Source organism: Pongo abelii, chromosome 11 (assembly GCF_028885655.2).
Source record: "Pongo abelii isolate AG06213 chromosome 11, NHGRI_mPonAbe1-v2.0_pri, whole genome shotgun sequence".
Classification (NCBI taxonomy): Eukaryota; Metazoa; Chordata; class Mammalia; order Primates; family Hominidae; genus Pongo; species Pongo abelii.
This window is the reverse complement of record NC_071996.2, coordinates 137174163-137190896: the sequence shown is the minus strand read 5'-3', so window position 1 is coordinate 137190896 and position 16734 is coordinate 137174163. Positions and strand designations below refer to the sequence as shown.

The following is a 16734-nucleotide window of genomic DNA, read 5'->3' as shown; positions in this document are numbered from 1 at the left end:
AAATGAAGCTGGAGGATATAAAGCTGGAGAATTTAATGGCAGCAAAGGATGGTTTGCTAGTTTTAGAAAGAGGTTTGACTTTAAAAATCTTAAGATAACAGAAGCAACTTCTGCCAAACAAGAGGCAGCAGGTGACTTCCCAGACCCCATGAAGAGAAGCATTGAGGAGAACGAATATCTGCCTGAGCCAGTTTTTAATTCATGCAAAAGTGCCCTATTCTAGAGAAAAAAAAATGCCACAAAAGACATTTATAAGTAAGGAAGAGAAGCAGGCACCAGGATTTAAGCCAGGAAGGGATAGACTAACTCTGTCATCTTATGCAAATACAGTCCAATTTATGATTAAGAATAACCTTATCTATAAAGCTGCTAATCCTTGAGCCTTTAAGGGAAAAAATAAACACCAGCTCCCAGTCTTTTTGTTGTAGAACAAGAAGGCCGCTACAACAAAAACACTTTTTCTGAACTGGTTCTATGAAAACCAATGCTTTGTCTCTGAAGTCAGAAATACCTTGCCAGTAAAGGACTGTCTTTTAAATTACTTTTGATATTAGACAATGCCTCTAGCCATCCAGAACCCCATGAATTCAACACAAAAAGAGCCAAAGTGGTCTCCATGTCCTCAAACAACATCTCTAATTCAGCCTTTAGAACAAGGGGTTATAAGGCGCTTTAAGGCTCATTACACATGGTTTTCTATGGAAAGGATCGTCAACACTATGGAAGAGAATGTCAGCGGGGTGAACATCATGAAAATCTAGAAGGATTACGCTGTGGAAGATGTCCTTGTTGTATAGAAAAACCTGTGAAAGCCATCAAGCCCTAAACAATACATTATCGCTGCAGAAAACTGTGTCCAGATGTTGTGCGTGACTTCACAGGATTTAAAACAGAGCCAATCAAGGGACTCATGAAAGAAATTGTGGATATGGCAGGCAAGAAAAACAAGGTGGGCATAAAGAGTTTGAAGACAGAGATCTTGGAGATATTTAAGAGCTAATAGACACCACACCTAGGAATTAACAGAAGATGACTTGACGAGATGAGTGCTTTTGAATCAGTACCAGACAATGAGGAAGAGGATACAGAAGAAGCAGTGTCAGAAAATAAATTGACATTAGACAATCTTGCAGAAGGATTCCGATTATTGAAGACTGCTTTTGACTTCTTTTACAAATTGTACCCTTCTGTGATATGGGCACTGAAACTAAAGCAAATGGTGAAGAAGAATTCATACTATATCAAGCATTTTTAAAGAACTGAAAGAGCAAAAATGTCAGACAATGATTATGATGTATTTCCATAAAGTTAAATCGAGTGTGCCTGCCTCTCCTGCCTCCCTTTCCACCTCCTCCACCTCTTCCTCATCTACCATCCCTGAAAAAGCAAGACCAACCCCTCCTCTTCCTCCTCAGCCTACTCAGTGGAGGACAATCAAAAGGAAGATTTTTATGATGACCACTCCCACTTAACGAATACCTAATACATTTTTTCTCAACCTTAAAATTTTTTCTCAAACCTTAAAATTTTCTTAATAACATTTTCTTTTCTCTAGCTGAGTTTATTACAATAATACAGTATATAACATATAAAGCATATCAAATATGTGTTCATTGGCTATTTACGTTATTGGTAAGGCTTCTGCTATACAGTAGGCTATTAATAGTTAAGTTATGGGAGTCAAAATGATATGTGGATTTTAGACTACCTGTGAGGTTGGTGTCCCTAATCTCCACATTGTTCAAGGGTCAACTGTACTAGCAATGAACAATTGCAAATTGAATGAAAATACCACTTAATATCAAAAACAGGAAATACTTAGGGATAAATCTGATCAAAGATGTGAAAGACTACACTGAAAACTAAAACACTGAGGACAGATCTGAATATAGAGATATGTTCATGAATTGGAAAACTCAAAATTGTTAGGATGCTATTTCTCCCCAGTTGAACTATAACTTAAATATGATCCCAACCAAAATCCCAACAGGCTTTTTTTTGTGCAAATTGACAAACTGATTCTAAAATTCATACAGAAATGTAGAAAACCTACAACAGCAAAAACAACTTTGAAAAAAATTAGAGAGCTAATACTACTCATTTCAAGACATCACAAAGCTATAATTATCACATATTTCACAACTGGATCAATGGAACAGAGTAGAAAGTCCAGAAATAGATGTTTAGAAATATGAACAACCAAGTTTTTACAAAAGTGCAAGACAATTCAGTGGAGAAAAAGACTACTCTTTTCAAGAGTTGGCTATCCATAGGCAAGAAAGCAAGAAAAGACATTACCTTTGTGGTCTTACTTCCCAAAACCTGTAACCCCATTCTAAACATGATCAAAACATCAGACAAACCAAGACCGAGGAACATTCTACAGAACATCTGACCAGAACTGCTCAAAACTGTCAAAGTCATCAAAAACAAGGAAAGTCTGAAAAACTGTCACAGGGTAGAGGAGGTGAAGGGGACGTGATGGCTAAATGTCATTTGGTGTCCTGGATGAGATCCTAGAAATGAAAAAGGACATTAGGTAAAAATTAATGACATCTGCAGAGAACATAGACTTTAGTTCATCATAATGTATCAAATGTTGGTTAATGAGTTGTAACAATATGCTACAGTAACATAACATTTAACAATAGGGGAGGGATGGGTGTGGTTGTTCACACCTGTAATCCCAGTACTTTGGGAGGCCGAGGCTGGCAGATCACTTGAGGTCAGGAGTTTGAGGCCAGCCTGGCCAACATGGTGAAACCCCGTCTCTACTAAAAATACAAAAATTAGCTGGGCGTGGTGGTGTGCACCTGTAATCCCAGCTACTCAGGAGTCTGAGGCACAAGAATCATTTGAACCCAGGAGGCAGAGGTTGCAGGGAGCCGAGATTGCCCCACTGCACTCCAGCCTGGGTGAAAGAGTGACACTTTGTCTCAAAAAAAAAAAAGAAAGGAGGAAACTAGGCACAGGATATATGAAAATTCTCTGTGCTGGTTCTTGCAACCTTGTATAAATCTAAATTTCTTCTAAAATGAAAAGTTTCATGGAAAGAAGTCCACAAACTGATAAAGTATAAATATCCAGAATATATAAATATCTTTGAAACCTCGATAATGAAGAGAAAACCCAATTTCTTAAAAATGGGCATAGATATGAACATTTACCAAAGAACATATACAGATGGCAGTCACATGTAAAGATGCTCAACATCATACTTAAATAGGAAAATCAAATTAAAATTGCAATTTAATTTACCTACCCATTAGAACAGCTGCAATCAAAAAGACTGACCATATCAAATGATATAATTTAGTTATCTGACTCCCTCAAGTCAAGTGTTGAAATTTGATCACTAATGTTGGAGGTGGGGCTTAGTGGGAAGTGTCTGGGTTATGGGGATGGATCTCTCACAGATGACCTAGTACATTGTTCCCAATAATGGGTGAGTTCCTGTCCTATTGCTCCTGCAATAATTGATTGTTAAAAAGATCCTGGCAACCCCTCCTTTTTCTCTTGCTTCTTTCTCACGATGTGATCAGCACCTTCCACCTTCACCTTCTGCCATGAGTGGAAATAGCCCAAGTCTTTTGCCAGAAACAGATGTTGGTACCATGCTTCTTATACAGCCTGCAGAACTGAGGGCCAGATATTATCTCTTCTTTATACATTACGCAGCCCCAGGTATTCCTTTAGAGCAACACAAAAAAACTAAACCACCAGGTGCTTGTGAGCATGAAGAGTGGCATAAAATAAAGCCCATGAGCCAGGAAAGGCGAGATGATGGGGGACCTTGATAGCTAGTGGGGGACAGCAGGCCACAGGACATCACCAGAATGTCTTGAGTGGGCCAAAGAGATGGTGTATTGTGTTGGGTATCATGTTTTCAGGGTAGACTGAAGGAAAGAAGCTGGTGAGGGGAAGCAGCAGTAACTGACACCAGGGATTTCATAAAGACGTAGAAAGTTTAGGTCCTAACGCAGGCGGAGGCTCCACCTGGGCTCACCTGTTTCAGGAAGACTCACAGGAAAGGAAAAAAAAAAAAAAAAAGATGTCTAACTAAGGGAGCTGCCACATGAAGCATGTGCGTGTTTATCTGCACATCTTAATAGGGATGCCCAGGAAGGTGTAAACTGAAAAGAAAATACTAAGCACCGCCCGTCTCCCACAACAAGTGAATGGACCCCTCCTGGCCAGCGGAACCCCAAAGAAGCCTTCAAAACTGAGTCACAGCCACAACGGGACAGAAGCCTGGATACACCTTGTCTCACTCCCTCCCTTTCATGGTTTAAACACAACTGACCCACTTTAATGTTAAAATAGAGATGAGATGGACACAATGGACTTTTTGTGGCCATCAGATACCAAACTACACACAAGACCTCAAGCCATGCCAGGCAGGAGTTGAGTCATGGGCACCTACACTTAAAGAATAAACTATGTTCCAACTGCCACAGAGTTTTTGTTTTTCTCTAGCAGCTAAATAAGCACAGGTCTAGAGAAAAACAATGTTAAACAAGTGCAGCTCGACAGGACGCTGACTAACTGACGCCCATCCCTTGTTCCACAAGGCACAAATACCACTTTCATTGGACAAGAGGCTGATTTCAGTAACTTTTTCCTGGTAAGAAGACCAGTGACTGGTGACCACAGACTGGTTGTGGCCAATTTACGGAGACTGTGAATGTGAGTGCCTTTGTGCTCTGAAGAGACCTTTTGATGTATAGGGCCTAATTGTAATCCATTTAAATGTGAGTCTCCACCCCAGGGTGTACATGGGTCATATGTAACATGCATGTGTGTTCAATACGCATGAGTCAGGATGGCCTTCATAAATATTCTTAGCTCCTCCTGTAACCTGGTGAATATGTATGTTTAGCCAATTTGTTCAGCATAAAGCTCCTCCCCCTACTCTTCTCCTTTCAAGGGCCTGTCTCTGGTCTTTGCCGGAGGCTATGCTTCCCAGCCAGCTAGATGGCTGCCTTGAAGGCTGTAACCTTTTCCAAGAAATACAGACTCCTTTTCCAAACTTATAATTCTGTAATTTTTCAGTGAACAGAGGTGTAAAGGTGAAAGTGAGAAAACTGATCATAGCAAGAGGCAAAAAATGCTGGAGTGGGGGGATGGGGGAACTGATACTTAACTAAAAGAATTGTTAAGAGAATGGCTGGGGCTCAAAGCCAACCCCACTCAGCATTGCTCTTGCAGGGATGCGGCTCTGTGAACCTCCAGGGACAGGAGAGACTTGCCTGACAGGCCCCCTGAGGCCAGAGAGGCGTGCTTGCTTCAGGGAGACCAGAACAGTGATCATCCACCCCCATATTCCCTACAAGAGAAGAGTCTGTGAAACTCTTTTGGGGAAACACACTAGACAGTTTCCCTTCTTTCTAATAGTTTTTCTAGGACAAGATGACTTTATCTCCTGGCCTGGCTTCTGCGTGGAAGGAACTTGTCACCCGTTGGAAATGACAGCAGAAAGCAGAAGATAAGAGAAGCATGAGCCTCCTTAAGTCGTGCCCCTTCTGAATCTGCTAATGATGTGGCCAGCTTCCAGTGCTCCGGTGACAGTGACCCACTGTCCCTGCTCCTTGGGGAATGAGGAGTCTCCTGGGACGTGAGTCTCCCAGTGTTAAACTGGGAATATTCTGGGCAAACCTGCATGGGTTGTCACCTTAGTGGGGAGTAGAGTTGCTAGGTTCCAAAAAAACACAAGGTTACAAGGAAAGCAGGTAGCTGATGATAGACTTTGCCCTGGTGATCACTAATTAGTCGCTGTTTGTGACTGTGTATTTAGCACATTAACAAAACAGAAAGTATTCTGTTCACTTTTTCTTTTTCTTTCTTCTTTTTTTTTTTTTTTTTTTTTTTTGAGCGAGAGTCTTGTTCTGTCGCCCGGGCTGGAGTGTGGTGGTATGATCTCGACCCACTGCAACCTCCATCTCCCAGGTTCAAGTGATTCTCCTGCCTCAGATTCAAATAGCTATGATTACAGGTGCCCACCACCACGATGTGCTAATTTTTGTATTTTTAGTAGAGATGAGGTTTTGCCATGTTGGCCAGGCTGATCTCGAACTCCTGATCTCAGGTGATCCGCCCGCCTCGGCCTCCGTAAGTGCTGGGATTACAGGCGTGAGCCACTGCGCCTGGCCTTATTTCTGATTAAACACTACTCACGTAGAGCCACTGGACTGGATCTAAAACAGTGCTGTTCAAGATGTGGTTTCCAGCTCGTTGTGTTACCTAACCACCTCAGCACGGGTGCAGACCCTGCAGGAAATGCTTAGAAATTCCTGTAGCAATTGGTGTTGCTATGTCAGCCAAGCAATCATCAGTAGTTTTGCATTTTATAGGGCTGTGGTTTATTTCATTACACTTTCTAGCTTTCCATTTTTGTTATATGTTACAAAAAATTATGAATATATAATCAACTGCAGAAATTTTTTTTTCTATTCCTTAATCACGGATAGGTTGAGACTCTCTGCTGTAAACTACTTAATTTCATGATGCTCTGCTGGAGTACAGAGATATATCTAAAATTTGTACAGGTTATGCTAACAAACAAGATGCTATAGGGTTTGGATCACAATCCTGAAAGACATATCCCCAAAACCCATAATCCTGAATGTTGAATTCTGAAATATTGATTCCCTAAGGATCCAAATCCCTAAGGTCAAACTCCCTGAAATCTAAACTCTCTAACAGCTAAAATCCCAAAAATCACAATCACAGGATAGGTTAATTTGGAGGCTTTTTCCTTTTTTTCTTTTACTTTTTCTTCTTTTTAGGTTTTTTCACAAGGTTAAATTGTCCGCATTATTTTTACAATTTGCTATGCTATGTATTTCATCTTCATATCATTTCCAATACTGAAGGCAGAGATTGTGTATAGACTTATGGAGAATTCTAATTCATTTTATGCTCACAAATTTGACTCCATGGAAGTGCATTAGCACAAGGGTAAGTGTGTAAGCATTAGGCATGTACGTACAAATGTTGAAACGTCCTCAATAATGAAGAGATGTCCCTTTTGTACATCTGCATCTGTGAAAGATAAAATTTCTTGGCCGGGCGTGGTGGCCCATGCCTGTAATCCCAGGACTTTGGGAGGCCGAGGAGGGCAGATCATCTGAAGTCAGGAGTTCAAGACCAACCTGGCCAACATGGCAAAACCCCATGTCTACTAAAAATACAAAAATTTGCTGGCTGTGGTGGTGGGTGCCTGTAATTCCAGCTACCCAGGAGGGTGAGGCAGGAGAATCGCTTGAACTCAGGCAGCAGATTTTGCAGTAAGCTGAGATTGCACCACTGCACTCCAGCATAGGCAACAGAGCGAGACTCTGTCTCAAAAAAACAAAACAAAACAAAATTTCCCAAGACTTGGGCACTTTAAGCAACTGTGTATGTGGTGGTGACCCATAGAGGTTTCTGAGTGACCTCATGACAAGTCTCAGGTCATTTTTCATGGTATTTCAGATGATCAAAGCTGTAAACCTGAGCGCACAATACTACCAACCACAGTAATAAATGTTTATACTTTTCCTTTTTTAACCTATTACTTTAAGAATATGATTCATCTTCTCACAATTGATACACCTATATGAAGGTCATTAGTACACCTGAGGGTTTACGCTTGCAAAGATACCTGTATGTTATTATTACCTATTTTATGGTGTAAGGTGGCCTATGAAGTGGTCTGTCATGTTTTTATATGTTTTTCAAATAAATCCCTTTTTAAAACGTAAACAGATTATCTTTCAAATTAATAATTTTTAAAGTTATTTTTTCTGGAATTATATTTGTAGGACGTCGATCTCTCAGGCTCTTAACATTCAGGATTTTGAAATTTCAGGTCTTTTGGGACTGTGATTGCCTCCCAGGAGCCTCCACGTCAAGCATGTACATGTTTACTTGCACATCTTAGTGAGGGAGGCCATGTGGGTTCTCTTTTCACTCTCTTGATAGTGTCCTTGATGCACAAAAGTGTTTTATTTTGATGTCAAATTTGTCTGTGTTTTTTGTTGTTGTTGTTGTTTCTTATACACAACAATATGTGTGTCACATCACAGAAACCATTTCCAAATCTGGGTCATAAATACTTCCCCAAATGTTTCCTTCTAAACTTTTACACTTCTAGCTTTTCTACTTAGCTATTTGATCCATTTCAAGTTAGTTTTTGCATATAAGGGTGCACCTTCATTCTTTTGCATGTGGATATGCAGCTGTCACAGCAACCTCTGTTGAAGAGATTATTCTTTCCCATTTGAACAGTCTTGGCACCATAGTAAAGACCAATTGGCCAAGGATGTATGGGTTTATATCTGGATTCTCAACTCCATTCTACTGATCTGCATGTACAAGACATTTTTGAGACAATTAGGGGAAATTTCATTATGCATTATGAGTGAGACAATATTAAAGAGTTATTGATTTTGTGAGGAATGATAATGATATTGTGGCTATGTAACAAATTTTCCTTATTTTTTATATTTAGTGAAGTATTTGGAGATAGAATGATATCTCCAGCATTTCCATTAAAAAATTATAGCCAAAAGTTATTTTAAAAAAAACAAAAGAGCAGATACATGAATCAGTATAATAAAATATTGAAAATTATGTAACACAAAGATGGATATATGGGTGCTCATTACACTGTAGTCTCTCCTTGCTATACGTTTGAAAACTTTGACAAAAAAAAAGTTGAAATAAATAATCCTGGTGGGAGGCCTTGGACTTGCCCAGTAACAGCTTACTCTTAATTTGAATCTCACAATGGAACCAGATCTTAGAGCAATGGGGGAAGTCCAGATCTTTTCTTGCTGTGCAGTCACCTCCCACCCCCAGTTCTTCAGAGCTACACTCACCCTGGATGGTACAGAGTAATCCTGAATTCCTTCCTACTGGACCTAGTCATCAATTCCGCTGGAACTCACCAAAAACTAAAAAAGCCTGGCAGTGATTCCTTTTTTTTTTCTTAATTAAAACTATCTTGATGTTCTCTTGAATGATGATCTGCCATCTTCGTTAAAGTATTTAATTACTGCATTGGATGTAATTCCCCTGGATAGACTCAATGAGTTTTTGCTACTGAAGACCTTCAGGAAAATCCCCTATGTAGGATCTGAGACACTGCATGCAGACAAATGTGTGCATGCACACACACAAAAACATGTGCACATACTTGGGCACAGATGCACACTCCATCAAGTGATGCTTCCTTCTCATCAGACACTTCAGACTATGACTCCTGTTGTCCAGCAAGATACAATGAATGGTATGCTTTTCCAAGACACAGCCTGCCCTTCTAAAACAAGGAAAGAGAAATCCAGTGTCCATAGGTCTTTCAATGACAATTCACTTTTGTAGGTATGTTGTATCCAAGGCTCTTTGTCAAAGGGCACTCTTTGATATCTGAATTCCTCTTTGAGAATTTTCCTTCCTTTATTATAATTCATAAAGATATGCAAAAAATATAACTTTCCACTTCTATAAAACCTCTTATACATATCTATCCTTTAATACATACAAAAAACGTGTATTTTTTAGACATGTAAAACCAAAAATATATAAAATGATATATGGCCAATATGTTTCCTATTTTATACGTATCTTAATATGATAGGTGATATAAAATCACACATAGCTTGCTGTATCTCGAAAGACCTCTGGGTGACCCAGTGAGCCACAAGGAACTCAGTGTGGGTTCAGGAAGTGGCAGGATCCCACAACCGGGTAGAGAGTGAGGCTGCAGGCAACACCTCGGTGGTGCTTGGTGCTGTAACTGAAGGAGGATGAAGGAGAGAGGAGCACTTTGAAAAGCCTAGCCTCTTAGAGTCCTACAACTTGCATCTCCTCGCCTGTTCTTGCCGAGAGCTGAAAGCCATGTCTCACTTGAAAGGTCTAAAACTGTAGTCTTCCCGTTTTTCACATTATTTCACTTTCCCATGAGTTGGCTGAAAAGTCAATCTTTTACCAAACATCTGCCAATCTGTGAGAGACACAACTGTGTTACAAAGTCTACTGAACCTTGTAAGAAGCCAGAACGATAGTCAAAATTGCATGGTCCATTGCTAAAAAAGTAATAGATGAGGGATCATCAAACAATTCATGAAAATTCATATTATGAAAAACTTATGCATGGATTTCAAATTTCTTTGCAACAAACAAACTTTTACTAACTTGTTAAAACATGTCTGAATAGGATCTAGTTTGAGGCACTAAGAAGGATAAGACATCAGTTGGAAAAAAGCCCCCATCAAAACAACATGAATTCTGCAACAATTGAAGCAATAGCCTAAAATATATGCTGAGATATGAGTGGAAGAATGGTAAAATCATTGATGCTTTAAAAAAAAGTTAATGGGGAAAATGGTCCAAAGAAATTTGCAGTTTACAAATGAGTAATTCCTTTTAAGAAGGGACAGGACAAGGTTGCAAATAAAGCCTACACCAGCAGACCATCCATATCAATTTGCAAGGAAACAATTAATCTTGCTCATGCTCTAACTGAAGAAGACTGACAATTAATAGCAGAAACAATAGCCAACACAATAGATATCTCAATCAGGACAGTTTACACAATTCTGACAAAAATTTCAGTTGAACAAATTTTCCACTTGATGGGTGTCAAAACCGTTGCAGCCACATCAGCTGCAGACAAGAACAGACCCTTCTATGGAAATTATAAACAAGTGGGATCAAGACCTTGGCCAGGTGCGGTGGCTCACACCTGTAATCGCAGCACTTTGGGAGGCCGAGGCAGGCAGATCACCTGAGGTCAGGAGTTTGAGACTAGCCTGACCAACATGGAGAAACCCTGTCTCTACTAAAAATACAAAATTAGCTGGGTGTGGTGGCATGTGCCTGTAATCCCAGCTACTCAGGAGGCTGAGGCAGGAGAATCGCTTGAATCCAGGAGGCGGAGGTTGTGGTGAGCCAAGATTGCACCATTGCACTCCAGCCTGGGCAACAAGAGTGAAACTCTGTCTCAAAAACAAAACAAAACAAAACAAACAAACAAACAAAAAACAATCTTTTGAAGTATCTCTTCAAAGATTGTAACAGAAGATGAAACATAGCTTTACCAGTATGATACTGAAGACAAAGCACAAGCAAAGCAATGGCTACCAAGAGATGAAAGTGATCCAGTCAGATCAAAAGCAGACTGGACAAGACCAAATATCATGGTAACAGTTTTTTGGGTGGCTAAGGGCATTCTGCTTTATACTTTCTTCAGGGTCAAAGAAAGATAACATCTGCTTATCATTGTTGTTTTGAAGAAGTTAGCCAAATCTTTAGCAGAAAAACACCTGGGAAAGCTTGTGTCTATGTTGCATCCAAAGTAAAGACTTTTATGCAATTATTAAAAGAACATGTCAAATCTGTGAAGATGTCTCTGGTTTACTGGCAAGTAAAAACGCATAGTAAAGAACAACATGTCCAGCCTGATAGTTGATCTGATTTTCATAAGTGTAAATATTTACATATATGCTTATATATAATTTCAACAAATGGAAACACACGCAACAAAACTGCAAAGAACACTTTACTGCAGCAGGTAGCACAAGTTAGCTAAAAATGAAATTTTCATTTCTTATTGTGCTTTTAAATATTTTTCCAACAATACTAAAAAAGTCATAATTGCTTGGAAGTCTTACATAGGAGGATCACTTGAGCCCAGGAGTTTGAGTCCAGCCGGGGCACCATAGCAATACTCTGTTTCAAAATTCAAAAAACGCAGTGGAAATTATGAACAATTAACCAATTGTATACACATACATATTAATGAGGCCATTATATAAAAGTTGCTAACCAGCAAGCATGTGGATGGCACAAAATAATTTTTTACACAGAAAAGAAATTTTAGATGCAACAAACACAAATGTCGAATCTCAGTTCGGTAAGAAATTTTTTTAAATATTCAAAGCCAGAATACTTTTAACGTGCTAAAGGAGCAATGACTTACCATAGGCACTGGCTTTCCCTGATTGCAGTCGAAACCACCAATGAAGATCATGTTGGGCATCACAGGTTTGGGATACTCCAAAACAAAGTCCATTCGCAACAACCAAATTGATGTGTGGCTATAGAGATCATATGCCATGACAGGTGTTTGGAGAATTTCAGAGGCTATGTTTAAGGCATTTTTGAAAAAATATGGGCAAAGTAAATGCTCCTCTAAGTAGAAGATGTGGTTCCATACTCTCTCCATAAAGTCATGGCATCCAGGCTGGGCGCGGTGGCTCACGCCTGTAATTCCAGCACTTTGGAAGGCCGAGGCAGGTGGATCACGAGGTCAGGAGATCGAGACCATCCTGGCTAACATGGTGAAACCCCGTCTCTACTAAAAATACAAAAAAAAAATTAGTCGGCGTGGTGGCGGGCGCCTGTAGTCCCAGCTACTTGGGAGGCTGAGGCAGGAGAATGGCATGAACCCAGGAGGTGGAGTTTACAGTGAGCCAAGATCGCGCCACTGCACTCCAGCCTGGGTGACAGAGCAAGACTCCGTCTCAAAAATAATAATAATAATAATAATAATAATAATAATAATAATAATAATAATAAAAGTCATGGCATCCAAAAACCCTGAGACATATCTAGGGCTGTAGGAAAGAGAAGCAGGGCACTGTGCACCTTCTTCAAGGTAATGACAAAGTATTCCTCTGGTGAAGACCACAGAGGGGAGGGAGAAATATTTGGCAGCAGTTAAGCCACACATATCTAAAGGATCCAGAAACACCGCATCAAAAGAACTCTCCTTTAAGTATTCCACTAATTTTTGGTCACCAAACAAACTCCTGCAATGTGAAAAATTAAATTCTAAACATTTGGATAAACTCATTAATAGAGAAAACAAACTTCGTACTTCTGCTTCCCATTGAGCGTTGGCAAAAGCCATGAACTCCCGGGCTAGATCCTCCAGGGTGTATGAGGTTGAGTAAGTCTTCACTGTGAAATTCAGTGATCTTCCCAGTTGCCAACTCACCTCTGGCCTGACTATGACCACCTCATGCCCCCTAAGAATGAGTTTCTTCACCACCAACCTCATGGTGAACCAGTGGCTCCCATCCATGGGCACTACCAGCAGCTTCCCTGCCTCGGCAAAGCCACAGGTCAGCAGTAGACACACATATAGGGGAAGGAGGCCAGTCCACCCTGAAGAAGCCATCAGAGAACTTCAGCCCAGAGTGAGCAGCTGGGATTCTAAGCTACTGTGATACAGTAGGTGGGAGAAGTAAAGGCACAAAACCTGACCCCAATAGAGGGCATGTAGTCATTCATTCATTAAAAAAAAAAAAAATCACAGTCACTGCCAATGAATTACTCATAATAATACATGTGTAGCATTTGCTAAGATACCTACTTGTATGTTTTCCAGACAAGAGTACCTTATGTTCTTTGCCTTGGGGACAGATCATGCCCTGTGCTGCAATGGGGGTTTAGAAGCAGAATTATTCAACAATGCTTTTGGACCTTAACAATTCAGAAAGATAAAAAGAAAAGTAAATTTGAATAAAGTTCATATTTTTGAAATGTGTTTCAAAGCAAAATTTCGATGTTATCCTCAGACAACCAAAAGCTCTCTGCCCAGAAAGGAACTGGCATCTCATGTGCCAAGGACAGACAGTAAGGCCTTCAGCACTGACTTCCTAACTGGCAGGAAATGGGGGCTCACCTGTGTCTCTGCAATGCACAGACATTGTTGCTTCCATTTCCAAACCCTGAGAGGCCTTTGAAAGGCTGAAGTAAGATTGACAACCCCACCTCCATGAACCCTTCCAGAGCTTTGATGGAATGTGACCATCACCTATTGTAAATGGCTTTCCTCAGATATGTTGCCTGCAGTGGGGAGTTGTGGCCCTATCCTTGCCTAAGCACTCTCTCAGCCCGCTCTGCTTCCTCATTCTAAACAGAGCTGTAGGCCTCTGCTGTGGGCTCACCCCATCTGTCTCACGTCTTCTTTCAGGAATATGTATTGGTCACCCCACTATCCTGAGCACCCCTTGAAGACAGAGGTTATGTCTTCTTCCTATTTTCATCCTCCTTCCACAGCACCCATGCTATACCTGGCATAGAGGAAGTTCACGGAATTCTTGTTGCATTGGGCTGAATTACATCATGGAGATTTCCATGGATTAGCCCAGCAGTGTGTGTCAGGTAACACTCTGAGGAACATTTAGTGAGGGAATCAGCAGCCAACCTCAGGACATAATTCTTGTAGGAGCACAAGATGGCTCCCTCCAGGATGCATTAATGGGTACTAGATATTGCTTAGTTCACCTTGTCCCTTGGTGACTGAGGCACTGGCAGATGACTGTCCTTGAAAAACAAACATGACAGTGAGTGATTTACCTTCCCTGGAGGCTAACTTCAGTGTAGAAATCAATGAAATAGAAAATAGAAAAACAATGGAGAAAATCAATTAAACCAAAGCTAGGTTTTGGGGCAGATCAATCAACTTGATAAATCTCTACCCAGACTGATTAGGAAAAAAATACAGAAGATATAAATTACTAATATCAGGAATGAGAGCAGTAGTATCACCATAAATTCTACAGGCATTAAAACAATAAGAGAACATGAACAAGTTCATGCCAATAAAATCTACAACTTAGATGGAATGGGCAAATTTCTTAAAAGACACAAGCTCTCAGACTTTACACAAGAAGAAATTAATAACACAAATGACATAATCTGTACCTTTTAAATTCAAATTGAATTTTGAATTCAAATGTTCCCACAAAAAAAAGGTAAAGTTCAGATGACTTCACTGATAAATTCTACCAAACACTGAAGGAAGAAATAATACCAGTTTCTCACAATCTAGTCCAGAAAACAGAAGCATGTGAAATGCCCTAATTCATTCTGTGAGACCAACATTACCACAATACCAAAACAAGATAAAGATGTGACAATATAGAAAAACTACAGACCCTCATGACCTTAGATACAAAAATTTGAAACAATATTTTAGCAAATCAAATTCAATAATGATATGGTTTGGCTGTGTCCCCACCCAAATCTCATCTTGAATTGGAACTCCCACAATTCCCACATGTCGTGGGAGGAACTGGAGGGAGGTAATAGAATCATGGGGGCGGGTGTTTCCCATGCTGTTCTCATGGTAGTAAGTAAGTCTCATGAGATCTGGTGGTTTTAAAAATAAAAGTTTTCCTGCACAAGCTCTCTTTCTTTGCCTGCTGCATCCACATAAGATGTGATTTGCTCCTCCTTGCCTTCTGCCATGATTGTGAGGCCTCCCCAGCCATGTGGAACTCTAAGTCAATTAAACCTCTTTCTTTTGTAAATTCCTTAGTCTCAGGCATGTCATTAGCAGCAGCATGAAAACAGACTAATATGGTAAATTGGTACCAGTAGAGTGGGTTGCTGCCGAAAAGATACCTGAAAATGTGGAAGTGACTTTGGAACTGGGTAACAGGCAGAGGTTGGAACAGTTTGGGGGGCTCAGAAGAAGACAGGAAAATGTGGGAAAGTTTGGAACTCCCTAGAGATTTGTTGAATAGCTTTGCGCAAAATGCTGATAGCAATATGGACAATAAAGTCCAGGCTGAGGTGGTTTCAGATGGAGATGAGGAACTTGTTGGGAACTGGAGGAAAGGTGACTCTTGTCATGTTTTAGCAAAGAGACTGGCAGCATTTTGCCCCTGACCTAGGGATTTGTGGAACTTTGAACCTTAGAGAGATGACTTAGGGTAACTGGTGTGAGAAATTTTTAAGCAGCAAAGCATTCAAGAGGTGACTTGGGTGCTGTTAAAGGCATTCAGTTTTAAAAGGGAAACAGAGCATAAAGGTTTGGAAAATTTGCAGCCTGAAAATGTGATAGAAAAGAAAATCCCATTTTCTGAGGAGAAATTCAAGCCGGCTGCAGAAATTTCCATAAGTAATGAGGAGCCAAATGTTAATCCCCAAAACCATGGGGAAAATGTCTCCAAGGCATGTCTGAGGTCTTCACAGCAGTCCCTCCCACCACAGACCTGGAGGCCTAGGAGGGAAAAATGGTTTCATGTGCAAGGCCAGGACCCCCTGCTGTGTGCAGTCTAGGGACTTGGTGCCTTGCATCCCAACTGCTCCAGCCGTGTCTGAAAGGAGCCAAAGTACAGCTCATGCCATGGCTTCAGAAGGTGCAAGTGCCAAGTCTTGGCAGCTTCCATGTGGGGTGGAGCCTGTGGGTGCACAGAAGTCAAGAATTGAGGTTTGGGAACCTCTGCCTAGATTTCAGAGGCTGTATGGATATGCCTGGATGTCCAGGAAGAAGTTTCCTGCAGGGGTAGGACCCTCACAGAGAACCTCTGCTAGGACAGTGCAGCAGGGAAATTTGGGGTTGAAGCCCCCAAACAGAGTAACAACTGGGGGACTGCCTAGTGGAACTGTGAGAAGAGGGCCACCATCCCTCCACCCCAGAATGGTAGGTCCACCAATAGTTTGCACTGTGCACCTGGAAAAGCCACAGACACTCAATACCAGTCTGTGAAAGCAGCTGGAAGGGAGGCTGTACCCTGCAAAGCCACAGAGACGGAGCTGCCTAAGACCATGGTAACTCACCTCTTGCATCAGCATGACCTGGATGTGAGACATGGAGTCAAAGGAGATCATTTTGGAGCTTTAAGACATGCATGGGGCCTGTAGCCCCCTTATTTTGGCCAATTTCTCCCAGTTGGAATGGTTGTATTTATCCAATACCTATACCCTCATTGTGTCTAGGAAGTAACTAACTTG

The 16734-nt window shown here is 40.8% G+C and overlaps 1 pseudogene; it reads right to left on the bottom strand.

The window, feature by feature from the left end:
* Positions 1–2492: 2492 nt before the first annotated feature.
* LOC100448632 (UDP-glucuronosyltransferase 1A7-like) lies at positions 2493–13165 on the bottom strand (annotated as a pseudogene).
* Positions 13166–16734: the final 3569 nt, after the last annotated feature.